Below are 14,048 nucleotides of genomic sequence, written 5' to 3'. Positions count from 1 at the left end.
CATCTTATTTCTATTGATTGCGCTAATTGTATTTGATACCAAAGAGCATATCAAAGGCGTTTTCAAAATTGAAAATTGCAGAAAAGATTCTTTGGACTTTAACGTAAAACTTCGATTACAGAATTCGAAACAAATGCGCAGTATTACGTTAAAAACTATGTATGCTGACTCTGCTTCCCACATATTGCGTTTAGGTTTTTAAATACTTGAAAGTCTCCAGGAATACCAAAATTGTAATAGTGTGAACTGTTGTAAAAGTTTTTTTTTTTTTTATCTCAATAAGAAGAGAAAAAATTAATGAAGTTTTTGACAATTCATATAAACCATTAAGGTGATGGCACCTTAATTCTCCCTCCAAATTTCGGGGAATGAACCATTTTAATTTTCGGGAGATTGACGATTCAGATCTTAATGGCTCACTTTTGAACTCTGATAAGACAAAAAACTACGTACTAATTTAAAAACTGAAAACTACTTGAATATTGAAAGCATACATATTGCTTTTACCGCATTCTGATAAACTGTCGTTTCAAATCAGACTTACAGCTAAGGAAGGTAAACATTGACGTAGACTGGGACTCCAGGTAAAAGCTTTTGGACAGAATGTTCTTTTTCTCATTGTGTCCATGTAGGTATCTCCCTGCCAATCTTCATCAGGGTATGTCGCTGCACTGTTAGCGGTTCGTATAACTACAAATAAATGGTAGGCATGTTATACAGAGTAATCAATGGAACCAAGAATCACATATGTCTTTTTGACAATCTGTATTCAGAAATAACCTGTCCTAAAATAAAATGATTAAAATATGTAGAATTTTTCATAAAATTAACCTGTTAATCAAGACCACCTGTCCTAATTTATGGGGCTATGATGTTGATCTCTCTTTGAAGGTAAGATAGATTTCACTGTAATAGTTCGTTTACATATTTTCAATATTCTGTATTTAATAACTTCTTGTATACAATTTATTTCTTTTATCATGAAATGTTTGGTTCTAATACTACTGATGGGAGGGTAATCATTATTTGTACAGCATACCGAACTTTGCAATATTTAATAATATAAATGACATTTCTGACATTTACGAAATATAGGATTGCAACAAGTATATGAGTAGTAAGCGTTTCATACAATTTTACAGAACAATAGTTATCAGTCTAATATAATTTCAGAAACTGTGTTGCAGCTTATGCGCTAAAATGGTAAGCTCATCAGGTAATAACTGGTTTCATATATGAAAACGAAGCATAATTATACACTTTTTATCATTATCAACAGCATTATCAGTCTGTTAAAATTAACTCAATGTACACTTCGGTTACATTTAAATGCGGTATGGTTTCTACTTTTTGCTCTTTTTTCTCGATTTTAACAAAATTATATTTTAATAAGTTCGCTAGATCAGTGAGATGGTAAGTTATTAATCGTATTACGTTTTAAAAATGAGTTTAACTTCAATTTGATACGTTGCGTCCCTTTTCAGCACAGAAAATATAAAAAAGACAATAAATAGAAACTCGATTTATTAATGTAGTTATCCATATTTCGCTGTATCATATTCATCATCTCGTTCACTTAATCAGCCATTAACAATATCATATAACGTTTAAATGCAACAACCATATTGGGAAGATATTAATCAAAATGCGAAACTGAGTAATCAAATACCTATATCTACTGGAGCAGACAATGACTTAATGTTAACTTTGTGTCGTTGTGTCATTGGAGCACAAAATTATCAGGATTATATTAAAAAAAAAAGAAAAAAAAAGAAAAAAGAAAAAAAATCAGACAAATACTATACAGGCAAGGTAACTTAAATAGATACAGCTAAAAGATGATAAATAACATGATAATCAACATGAGGGGTACACAGTTTCTGTTCCTTGCACGACATTTACCATGCTGCCTGTTTATGTACGTACTGTCTTAGTGATATAATATTCAAAATGGAATCTGTTTTTCATATTGACAACAAGAAAAAGTAATATCCGAGTGGGGGCGTTATTCGGATACATGTGCACGTTGTATCAGAATCAGCAGACCAATAGCAAGTTACGAACACTATATAACAGCCCTATGATCATAGTTACGATTCCACAATTCCGTAAAGTCTACACATGGGGTGTAAACACCTGTCCAAATGACTTTCCTGTGTCGATAAATCCTACAAAGATCTTCGGTTTATTGCTGCAGTTTCTACGGACACATGTGCGTAATGAATATTTACAGATGTTGTCTGTTTACGATATGTCATACAATGGTCTTGAAAGTACTCAGTATTAAGCTACCACCAACGTGTTAAGATGATGTACAATGTAAAACTATCAGTCATCTATGGCACCACTCCCTACGTTGTTTTACATGCTCAAATGTATTCCAATAATTGTAGCTTAATGTATACAATATCCGTTTAAATTTTACTTGGTAGTTCTGTATCCTTAATGCTAAAACATTTGTTTCATGTTTCTAAAAGTAATGTAATGTCTTAATTGAAAATTGTTGATTGTCAATAATATGTGGCGAGATTCAGATTTAGTCATGATTTATTTTCTCACGAATTTAGATATTTAGATATAATTCAATATACTCCATGCATTGAACAGCAACATAGTTATGTATAAAAAGTACTTTTACTTAAAATAAGATAGGAAAAAGTATGAAACAATATCTCATAGAACTTGGAGGTAGTAATTGGCCTACAGTTAATGAAACTATGGGCGATATAACACAATACGGATTTACAAATTACCGTACAAACTGATATGGCCAAAGTATTAGAGTTGTGCTGTTCAATAAAGGTCCGAAGTCTACCAGTGTTTTGTAATATATCCCTTATAATCATTAACTAGTGTGCTTTTGCATTGAAGAAAATTCAAAGCCTCAAACCCGCCTGAACACACAGTTCTTGTGTAGTACCCATAGTGATTGGTAAAGATTAAGTATTCGTTTCGTTTGAGTAATTTTACCAGCAATCATTCGAGGTTTGTCATCGCCTGAGATGGTCGGGTACATCTTGGCAAAAGTATCAGTTCCAACTGTCAACAAGCGTAATCATTGCGTTATTTTTTTTTTATCAAAAAGAAAGAAATGTCTGAAAATACCCGAATTTTGTTATCAAAAGCACAACGATTTAATGATGAACTAAGGTGATAATATGATCAGAAACATTTTCTGAGCAAGAAATAAAGGTGAGTTTGGTGGGTTTTTAAAATTAATACATAAACATAAACATAAAATATCACAAGGATTTCGGTAAATATGGTGTTACAAAATGATCATAATTATTATTTCCGAGCAGCAATATTTCAGCTATATTCAGACGATGAACATGAAATGAGGTGATACAATGAACATGAAATGAAGATGATATAATGAAAAAAGGGATGGGACACAAGGATAACAGGGTCGAACAATTTTGATAGCCTCAAGAAAAGGGAGGGATGAGCAATTTAGCCTCCTGTGGCGGAGCGCAAAGGTTCCTACTTCTATCAAATACCACAGCAGGGTTCCCTAACGTGCGAGAAGCGTGACATCGTTCTAAAAACGGTGCACCACTATGGTTTGTGTTCAGGTTTTTCGTATTATAGCCTGACAATCCCAGCATGTAACACGCCAGGGGTACCCCATTCTACTACCTGGGGCAATAAACCCAGTTGCTCTGTGGGCAGAGCGCCTATCCCCCGGCTAAGTTTCTGAGCACTATTTAGTCGCCTTTTAGGACAAGCTTAGCGCTGCTGCAGGCCTATTCTTTTAACACCCGGACCTGCACGGGGCTTCTAGAAAAGCAGAGGACGCTTACCTTACCGGTGCACCTAGTCCATGCTCCTTGTTTTTAGTGGAGTCTGAGTTGCTCATTTACTTTTGTTACTTTGTATGTGTTATTTTGGTTATTTTGTGTTCTTTGTTGTGTATGTCTGTTTTCCCTATTTGGTCTTTTGTCCCAAGATTACATTCTTTTGATTTCCGCTAGAATCTTGGTTCCCTTGATTACTCTTTACCATTCGTACGGCATCGTTTACTGATCACAAGAACTGTTTGGATTGCTATTTAATATGATGAATTTACGAATTCATTTACGAATAATTGCGAATTTTCGATGGATTTACGGATAAACACGAATTCAACCAAGCGCTTGTCTACGAATGATTTGTCCAAGACGATGAGGGTTAGATTGTATTCTGAGAGGGAAGAAGTTGAAAGAATTTTCGGTATAATATTATATAATAACTTGTTTCTCTCATAAAACATGTCAAATACTCAATTGAAGAATGCACGAGGCTGTATGGCTTGAATTTATATGACGTAATGCGACCCTATTGAATAATCATCACCGTTCGTAAACCACTCGTAACTAAACCGCAAGCATTCGTAAATTGATCGTAAACCATTCGTTAATTATCCGTAAAAGCTTGGACTGTTTTGTTTATTGTTTTGTTTTAAACATATTTTTACGACAAGCTTAGCGCTGCTGTAGGCCTATTCTGTTGACACCGGACCTGCACGAGGCTGGTGTTACAAAACATTTACATGAATAACCATTAACCTTGACCTGTATCATACTTATAAACAGTGGACGTTTACTGTTTCTTTTTTCTGCGTATCACAATATATTAATTGCGTTTTTAGTTTTATTTTACACAGAGATCAAGATCGTCTCAAAACATTTATGTTTCAATGTTTCACTACTGATTTAAATTTCAATAGGTCACAAGTATTCACGTGTTTGTGAATTGTGTTGTGTTTATTCCATTTACTATCCTACATACTCTATGTATGTTTAAACCACCGTAGAAGGTCATTAGTTTAGCTGTTATCATGTCCGTCTGCTAAGAGTCATGTGTCAGTCCCTGTGAGAATTAGGCATTAGGTGAAACATAGTATCATTTTGAAAGTGTAAATTGACTATTTGCACCATCAGATTCAAGGCAAACAGACAAAATTTTCCATATCATGCTGTACCATTGGGTAACAATTTCATTGCGATGAAGTGAAAATAACATTTCGAGGGCAGTTAATTTTGTCAAAAACTCATTTTTCTAACATTCTATTGAAGAATTTCTGAGCAAATCCAATGATGCAGAGATCAAACAAGGTCTTTTCAAATAGAGAAAGTATCCTTGAGTGATACCTTATTGTCAACCGGTGGGGTTCTGACATGCATGTTTCTGATTTTTCCTATTTTGCCTGATTCTTAAAAATACCAACACTTAATTGTGTTGTCAAAAATTATATCCCTTGGGTTATTCGTAATTTCAATGTTTTCTCTTAAAGAATCAATTTCGATATTGATACAATTATACACTTTGCCTCCGAAGAATGTTTGTCTAAGCCACTGGATCAGACAATTCCGACATCACGATACTGTTAAGGTGTAAAAAGTAGAACATGACGAAAGATAATTATGTTTTCTGACAATTCGAATGATCAACGAGTTTAATTCTAGTTTAAATTAAATGAATTATTAATCTTAACAAAATTTATTTTAAACAAGACTGTTCGGATTGCTGCATTTTTTGAGCTTCTGTTGTAAAATTAAAATTACGACGCTGATAGAATTTGTTTTGGAGTAATACTGAGCAGCATATTAATAATGAATCAATATCAACCATTAGTATAAGAAAACAAAAACACATTTCCGTGCAATTTAACGCTATATTCAGATTTATTGTGTGCCCATAAATTCTGTAAATACACATATAAATATTTATCGAATTCATTTTTTCTTTTCTTTTTGTTATTTGTCACAAACATTTCAAAGCTTGTAGTGGCTTGTGGTAAGTATATGCATTTGATTGAGTCGAACAAGACAAGTTCGTATCCTGGTTTTTTTTTTTATACTTCTCTCCACTTTTCTCATCTATAATGTATTTTTCTTTCTTTTGTTTTGTTCACATATTTAAGGAGACGTCAACAAAAATTCTTTTACACTCACATTTTGTTATTTTTTCAAACCTTTTTTTTTTTTTTATCTCAAAGTTGTTCAAATTGATACGACTGAATGTGAAATTAAGTTGACAAAAAGGAAAGTTTTCTATTTCGGCTTTCCATTCAGGAATTCTCACAAAAAATGGCGATAAACCTGTATATTTTTCAACCATTCAAAATGAAAATAGAGACCTAATGATGTGACATGGTCAAGTGACCACACAACTGATAAAAATAGATCATCGGCTATATTAATCACTCAAACGTTTTATCATTTGATTCGATGTGACAATACAGAACATTTCAACAAAAATGTGTATACTCCAAATCATGAACAAAAATTCCTATACAAATTATATAGCTATATTAAAACAATTATTAATAAATAACGTTTGTGACACTTGAATAGAAAGCGATATAGTAACGTAAAGACACGCATATTAGGTACCATAATGGAACTTTGTAACTCGGGCTTCTAATGTAGAAAATATAATGATTTCGTGCTTATTTCTTGATGGAATATGTGAATTTAATGAATTAAACCGTATCAAATAGGCGAATCCCACTATGTGATAGAAATAAATCGTTTATGGTGGTTCCCTAGAGTCTTTATGCCAATGACAAGTGAATTTCTATGAACAAACAATTATTTCGTTATTTCAACAATCTAATTATTAGTCGCTTATTGCCACAATATGATAAATGAGGGGATTTTATTGCGTAACGCCCATCATGTAAAAGATAGACGATTCTTTAATCAAGTCACTGTTTTTTTTTTTGTTTTTTTTTTGTTTTTTTGTTTTTTTTTGTTTTTTTTTCACAAATGAGAAGTAATATAATGTGCGTCTCATGAATACTATTCAAGCATAATTTGTAAATTTTGTAAATGTTTATCTGAATTTGCTTTGTCACCGTCTGTTATTCTTTTATACTATACTGTCTTTAGATATAACAAAATGCCTAACAGTATCTAATAGTTCTCTTTATTTTACTTTCATGAAAACTTTTTCCAAGAGAATCAGTTCAGTCAAGTCATTAGTTTAAACATATTTTATTGCAAATAAAGCAGTAGGATTGGACAGAAGTGAAATCCCACTTCTTAAGTTCTCTCCAGTCAAGTTATTGTTATGAGGGAAAGAGAAATATCGATTTGAAGAAAATACAAATGCTTAGAACTAAATGGAAACACAAAGAAATATACTGTTAATGTCTTGATTTTGCAGTTGCTAATTTTCGCGAATTCCCTCTACTAAAAATATTCGCCGAAATCAATTTTCGCGGTTTAAAAAAATGATTATCATTGTAGTTATTTTTAAAAATCAATTTCGCTGGTGTTTTTTTAGCGCTTTTCTGTTCACCACAAAAATAATGGAAATTAATACATTAGCAGTATTTCGTCACTGCAGTATTTATCTATAAAAAAGGCATGGAGAATGAACTACACATAAATCAAATAAAGTACCACTTGGACACTCTTTTAACTGATAGGATGAACAGAATCCTTTTAATTTCGAAACGACGGATTATCACCTCCATTGTAAAAGTAAGTTTTACTGACTTTGAGTTCGACTTAGCAAAGTTTAAAGAACAACCCACCGATATTTTATTTCGGACTCTTAGATTTTCCTTTCTCTTTATATGCAACTCTGTTCCTATTATTCTTAAACGCCCAATTACTTACAAATAATTTCAAATTATATTTCTTACTTGAAGGATTTAATCATAATATTGTAATCCTTTTTTTCATTTTTGACGTATGTATCCGTTCAGCAGTTTGACAGGAAATAACGTAAAGGTCTCTCCAACAGCCTGGGGGTTTTAAAAATATTCAAGTTATAATGATTCTATAAGATGATAAAGTATTCTTCAATCATGAAAAAAGTCTGCAGGCTACCATTTACCATCTGCTAACATGTGCTAAAGAAAGCTTTAAATCTAAGTTATTATATGATCAGAAAGATCACGTGATAAAACAAAATGAATGTGTCAAAACATTATGACAATGTTTCAATTTCAATTGTCAAGAGAAAACGTCACTTTGCAACTTTTTGTCTATTATAACCATTTCTGTTTAAGTGATAAATAGACATGACAGAACATTGGGAATAAGATTAGAGGTTAGTCGTTAGATTACACAGTGGATCGTAATGTCCGACATGATAAGAAAATGATAACGCAAGGCAATACAAAGAACAATGACCAATCGCTCTTCCGGGAGTCGCTTAAGAAAAGGTGTAAAGGTTAAAATATAAGCTTAGATGTTATAAGTTACCATGCCTTCAAGATGCACTTAGCTTCAATAATATAATTTGATGTAGCTTTGTGCAAGCACATGGCAAAAACAATAAACCATGATTATATACTTGCAATGAAAGAGTCAAATAAATCGTTCGTATGTGGCGACCAAAATGGATCAGGTCCAATAATATACAGAAATTTGTAGCTGAAATCCCCATTTTTTTATTCTAAGTGCAAGGAGTATTTACACTTTTACAAGTCAATTTCCCATTGAACAAAAACTGATCAAAACTTTCCCACTCGAGTGTAATTTTAGATTTGATTAAAAAAATAATCAATGTAACCAAGGTCATAGCGATAATCAAAAGAATATAATCCAGGGACAAAGACCAGACATGGAAAACAGACATACACAACAAATAACATGAAGTAACTAAAATCATCCATACAAAGTAACAAAAGCAAATGAGCAACTCGGACTCCACTAAAAACTTGGAGCACGGACCAGGTGTACCGGTAGGGTAAACGCGGAAAGGAAAACTATGACACGTTGAATAAATCAGTTTTCATGGCACAGATGGATACACCATAACGATCCACGGGTTCATGATGACAACAATTAAACTTCTGTAGTGATGATTTCAATCTTGTAGCAACATAACCCTGTTCCAGAAGCCTATTTTGTTTTTTTAAAATTCTAGCGCGATACAAAAAGTCTGCTGGAATTACGTATGAGTTGTGGTATGAACACTCCATACGCAAATGCTGAAGGGATGTTGACACAGATGAAAGGAAAGTTGACAATTCTGAATTAAAAATCATCGCGTTTGTCGTAAAATTTGGTCAATAGTTTTCTTTTACCATCAATTTCTAAGTATAGGTCAAGATATAGGGATGACTTCACGGTGTCTGTAGTTTACTTTATCTCAAGTTCTTTGGGGGTAGATACGATACATCAAATCCCCCAAATTAGGATTGTTTAAAGATATTACGTCATCTATATAGCGGAAACTGAGATTAAATGATCTAGCTAAACGATATTTATTCTTTCGGATCAGATCAGCTATAAAGTCAGCCTCTTAAGAGTGAAGAAATAGGTCAGCAACTAGAGGAGCACAATTTGTTCCCAAACACAGAAATATTTTGAAAAAGTTTGTCTGCAGATGAGCTACCTATGATGACTATTTACATATTATATGGTATCAGATTGTTAAGTAGCTCACCAGCTTAGAATCATGCAAAATGTGATACATGGCTGGAAAGTCTACACATTTTTTTTTTTATATTTTTTCATAAACACGTGATTTTTCATATATTTCCTGTTCCTAGGATATATAAATTACAAAGAATGTACTGTGCAATTCAAAATTGATGGAGATAACTCTGTAAATAACACTGAAATACAAAAGAAACTATAGAATATTCGATGCGGTTTATCTCCTAAAAACAGACAGATTGGAATGACTGATTATTTATTACATCATGTAGACCCATAATACAACTTATTAACAAACATAACAATGTGTATCTTTTTTTTGGAGGGGGTGTATCCTATATTATAGAATTTCCATGATTCTGATTCTTACAAAGACTGCAACTGACAAATTTTAATTTCTTTACTTTTCTAATTAAAGATCCGATTAAGACAGGTTTCACTGTAAAAATGTTGCATTACAAAAGTCTGTGCACCATGAAGTCAACAATTGAAATTTACAAAAGCGACATATCTGTTGTGTGCATTTCTACTCATCATGTCACACTTGTAGTAAAGTGTGGAACTTAAGATTTCACTGTATAAATGTTGCAGACATATACATTGCATAAGTCTGTGTATCATGAAAGAGATACCAAGGAAACCAAGATTCTAACGGAAGTCAAAAGAATGTAATCGATGGAAAATGACCAGAATGGAAAACAGAAACACACAACAAAGAACATAAAATAACCAACATAATACATAATACATACAAAGTAGTAAAAGTAAGTTAGCAACTCGGACTCCACTAAAAACTGGGAGCATTGACCAGGTGCACCGGTAGGGTAAGCGCCGAGTTGCACATAAAAGTCAAGTCCAGAGTAGACGAAAGGGGAAAGAAAAACTATGACACGTTGAACAAATCAGTTTTCTTGATGCAGATGGATAACCCATAACGATTCAAGAGTCCACGATGACCACCATAAAACTTCTGTAGTGATGACCAATCATGAAGCAAAATAACCCTGTTCCAAAAGCCTAATTGTAACAAGTTTGAAGTTAACAATTAAAATTGATTACGAGCGAAATGTCATTTGTGAGCGTTATCTACACATCATATCACACTCTTAGTAAAATGTGGCTCATAAAAATATCCAACGATGTTATAAAGTTAATAAATGTTGCACTGGTGTCAATACAACATCCGTAGACTCTGATATTGAATTATATCAATTTTGCTGCATTAATATGGGAAATGGGTTTTAAGTTTTGAGTAGAACACTGCTTTAAAACGTAAAGCTTATCGAAATTGCGTAACTGAAAGCTAATTTTCAATCACGAAAACGAAATATAACAAAACAGGGCAGAAATTTGACTGGCTTGCCACTTTTTGAGTGTCACAATCTTATTAATATATTCATATTTAATACATAAACAAAACGCTTAGCAAAGTTCTGCATTTGAGGTTGTTTTTATTCATTTCAAATAAGGGCCCTCAAAACGATTTGTTGTAAAAATGTATTATTTGTGTTAACAAAACCAAATTTTGTGGAGTCCACATTCTGTGATAGTTTTTTTCATTTCAATGACATAAAAAAATAATATAAATTGAACACGTCTTCAATTATGACTGGTTTGCCGATTCGTTTTGATTTACGTATGTTCTATCATTTTGATTTTCCCTTTTGTGTTTTTGCCATTGTCTTCATTATCTTTTAAAACGTGTCGTTTTGTTGTTTTTTTTCTTTGTTTTTTGTTTTGCTTTCCCGTCGTCAAGTTATAATTGTTTGTTTCTTATTGAGTCTTTGTTTCGGTCAAATTAATTGTAAATTTAGTTAGTAATTTCGTTATGATCCAACAAACAAACAGATATATATTCTTAGCCTTGATATTTATTTTACGAAGTATCGCAGTCTCTCTGCAGTAACTGAATATCATAAATTACGTAATTAGACATCATTTACATGTTACATTTAGTCAAAGTTCACATTGGGCAAACTACGGGATAAAAACATTTTTATTAAAAAAAATATATTTGTATCATGAGATAATACATAGATATTTAAAGAAGTAATATAAATCCAAATTACTATTGAATTGTTTTAAACACAATCTTATCCAAGTAAACTAGAACATTCGAACGAAAAAAAAGATATAATGATATCATTAATATAAACTTGTGTAAATACCGATGTTTTTTTTGGAAAATTTCGCGGGATGCTTTTTTTGACATAATTTAGTGGTCATTTCAAAAAACGGCCAAAGTAAATTAAACCAAATTTTACTATAAGCATAAGTTTAACGCCAAACTTTTTCTTATACCTCTTTACCTTAAAATCGCAAAATTCTACACCCGCAAAAATAACCCGCTATATGATACAAGACAAGATGATGCTCTTGACTTACCTGATAGTGCAACAACAACAACTACCAAATATGACAGGACTTTATGGAAAAAAATCATTGTGATTCAGTAACGTTCTAACAATCCTCACAAACTACTCACTTAATCATAAGTACTTGACTTTATATGGTCATACTATGACTATTTTGATTGTCGCGGTAGTCACGTGATCACTTTAAACAAATCGAATTTATTTGTGATGATGAAAATATAATAAAGCTTTTCCGCGCTTTTGATTGATAGTTAGTATTCATTTTACAGTGAGAACAATGATTTGTTGCCGATTGTTTAGAGACTACCCAATAAGACTGATCCCTTTGCATGAAATAGTTATGAATATTGTGACAATATAACCATTAATTTCTAACCTAATTGATTAGTTTTGAAAATAACGATAAATAATTCAGTATTCGTTTATAGAAGAAATTGCATCTATGTGTTATTCAATTAATACGAGTATACGTCTGTCTAATATTATCAATAAATTGCACTTTAAATGTTTTGAGCACTGTACTAATATAGTAAAACATAAAAAAACATAAAAACTCTACGTTTTATTCAACACAGGAAACCATGCAAAACCAAAGTATGTTGCATATAAGAATCAAGTTAACATTTCTTAAGTAGTTTTGTCTTCCATCTGATGTAAATTAGGGTGTCATTCAAATTAGCTGCGCTAGCAACAAATACCATTTAGCACTCTTAGTAGAGCGTCCGTAGGCTTACAGTTCCATGGGTCAATGAAGCGATTACCGACTGGTGTTGTTATACATTCCGAAGTAATGTAAATCGGGGCATTTTCATGAGGTTCGAACTTTCGCTTTATTCGCAGGGTTCCAGGAATAGTGAAAATAAAAGCTCTCTTAATTTTGGTTCACATATTCTACATAATTTTATTTGAAGAGGCGAAAAATAAGGACCGCGGAAATGTAGCAACCCTATTCAAATAGCACATAGCACATTTTAATATTTGGCAATCTCGAAAATTACCCACTATACGGTATGAATAGTGTTCAAGTGTTACAGTTTAATAAAGAAGATAATAACTGGGGTTCAAAACTTTTCATTTTCGGTACGGTTCCAAAACAAAGACATCAGATTTATTTATATAACTAACTGATCTACTGCGTTTTCAATGCTAAATAAGAATTGTCAAGTAATAATAATAGAACTCTTTATGCGTTTATAATACATATCATAGAATATAATCTTACGGCAATTTTGAAATTATCTCGGCGAAACGTATTAAGATTGCCAATAAAAAGCAGAGAATGATGAAATACAGTAAGGAAATAAAGTCGAATTATTTGAAAAAAAAAATAGAAATTTGTAAAATATAAGGAAAGTTATTCAAAAAATACGAAATACGGGATATTCAATTTATCTTGTTAAAAAACGGTAGTAATAAATACTGATTTTACAATACTACAAGGACTCAAACGAATTAATAAAATACTTGGCGGAAAATGGTTTAAAAACAGAAAACTCTCAACATAGTCCGTGTTACTACAGCACAAGACTTTTTCATCGAGTTTCCCGTTGTTGTTTTGTATTCATGTTCCCCATAGGTCTGCCCTACTATTTTAACTCTTGTAACTTTATCATTGAAATTGTTTCGTATTTTATTTCATTTTTCACATTTAATCTTGCTATTGTCATATTCTTTCTGTCGGAGAAATACTCCAACTCGAAATAATTGTAATTTCATGAATTAAAACTGTTAGAATAATTTTTTTGTCATGCAGACAGTAGTCATATTATCTAGAGAATTGAATTAAGAGAATATTGCGCAATGTTTTCAAAGAGCAAGGGAATTGAAAAATACATTGATAGTGGTAAAAATGGATATACAAACACCCTACAAAAACAATTATATGTTTATTATCACTTTCCATTAGGAACATCAAAATCGACTATGTGGGTATCAGGATTTACAGCTCTTATTGTGAAATATTCTTTGTTGGTTGCAACTATTACCTATATTTTTGCTAATATGCAGCATCAACCATTTAAATATCTATTAAGTTTATTTCAAACATGACTTAATATTTCCTAAGACTCAAAAACAAAGTGCACTACGTTTTTGAAACGTGAGTATGTCACATCTCTTCTGCAATACTGTAGATACGCTCAGCAAGTAGTCGTACTATTTTAATTTTCTTTATGTAGAGTGACAATTGTCAAGTTATTATCCGTTTTCTTTTCATTTGTCTTCGTCAATATTGACACGATAACAAAGAGGAAGAAGAAGAGAGAGGAGGAGAAGGAAAAGAAGAAAGAAA

The 14,048-nt window shown here is 32.1% G+C and overlaps 1 long non-coding RNA gene across 2 annotated transcripts in view; it reads right to left on the bottom strand.

The window, feature by feature from the left end:
• Window positions 1–11,921, bottom strand: part of LOC148602841 (uncharacterized) — a 40,418-nt gene extending 28,497 nt beyond the window's left edge. For both annotated transcript variants that reach the window (XR_015916323.1, XR_015916322.1), the window contains exons 1-2: window positions 11,769–11,921; window positions 545–690 (exon numbers count right to left, since the gene is read on the bottom strand). This is a non-coding gene — a long non-coding RNA (uncharacterized LOC148602841). The remainder of the gene's footprint in view (window positions 1–544; window positions 691–11,768) is intronic.
• Window positions 11,922–14,048: the final 2,127 nt, after the last annotated feature.

Source organism: Perna viridis, chromosome 11, assembly GCF_037379345.1.
Source record: "Perna viridis isolate PV_CMFRI_1.1 ecotype Kerala chromosome 11, ASM3737934v1, whole genome shotgun sequence".
NCBI lineage: Eukaryota > Metazoa > Mollusca > Bivalvia > Mytilida > Mytilidae > Perna > Perna viridis.
The sequence above is the reverse complement of the archived record's forward strand: the minus strand, read 5'-3'. Positions and strand labels throughout refer to the sequence as shown.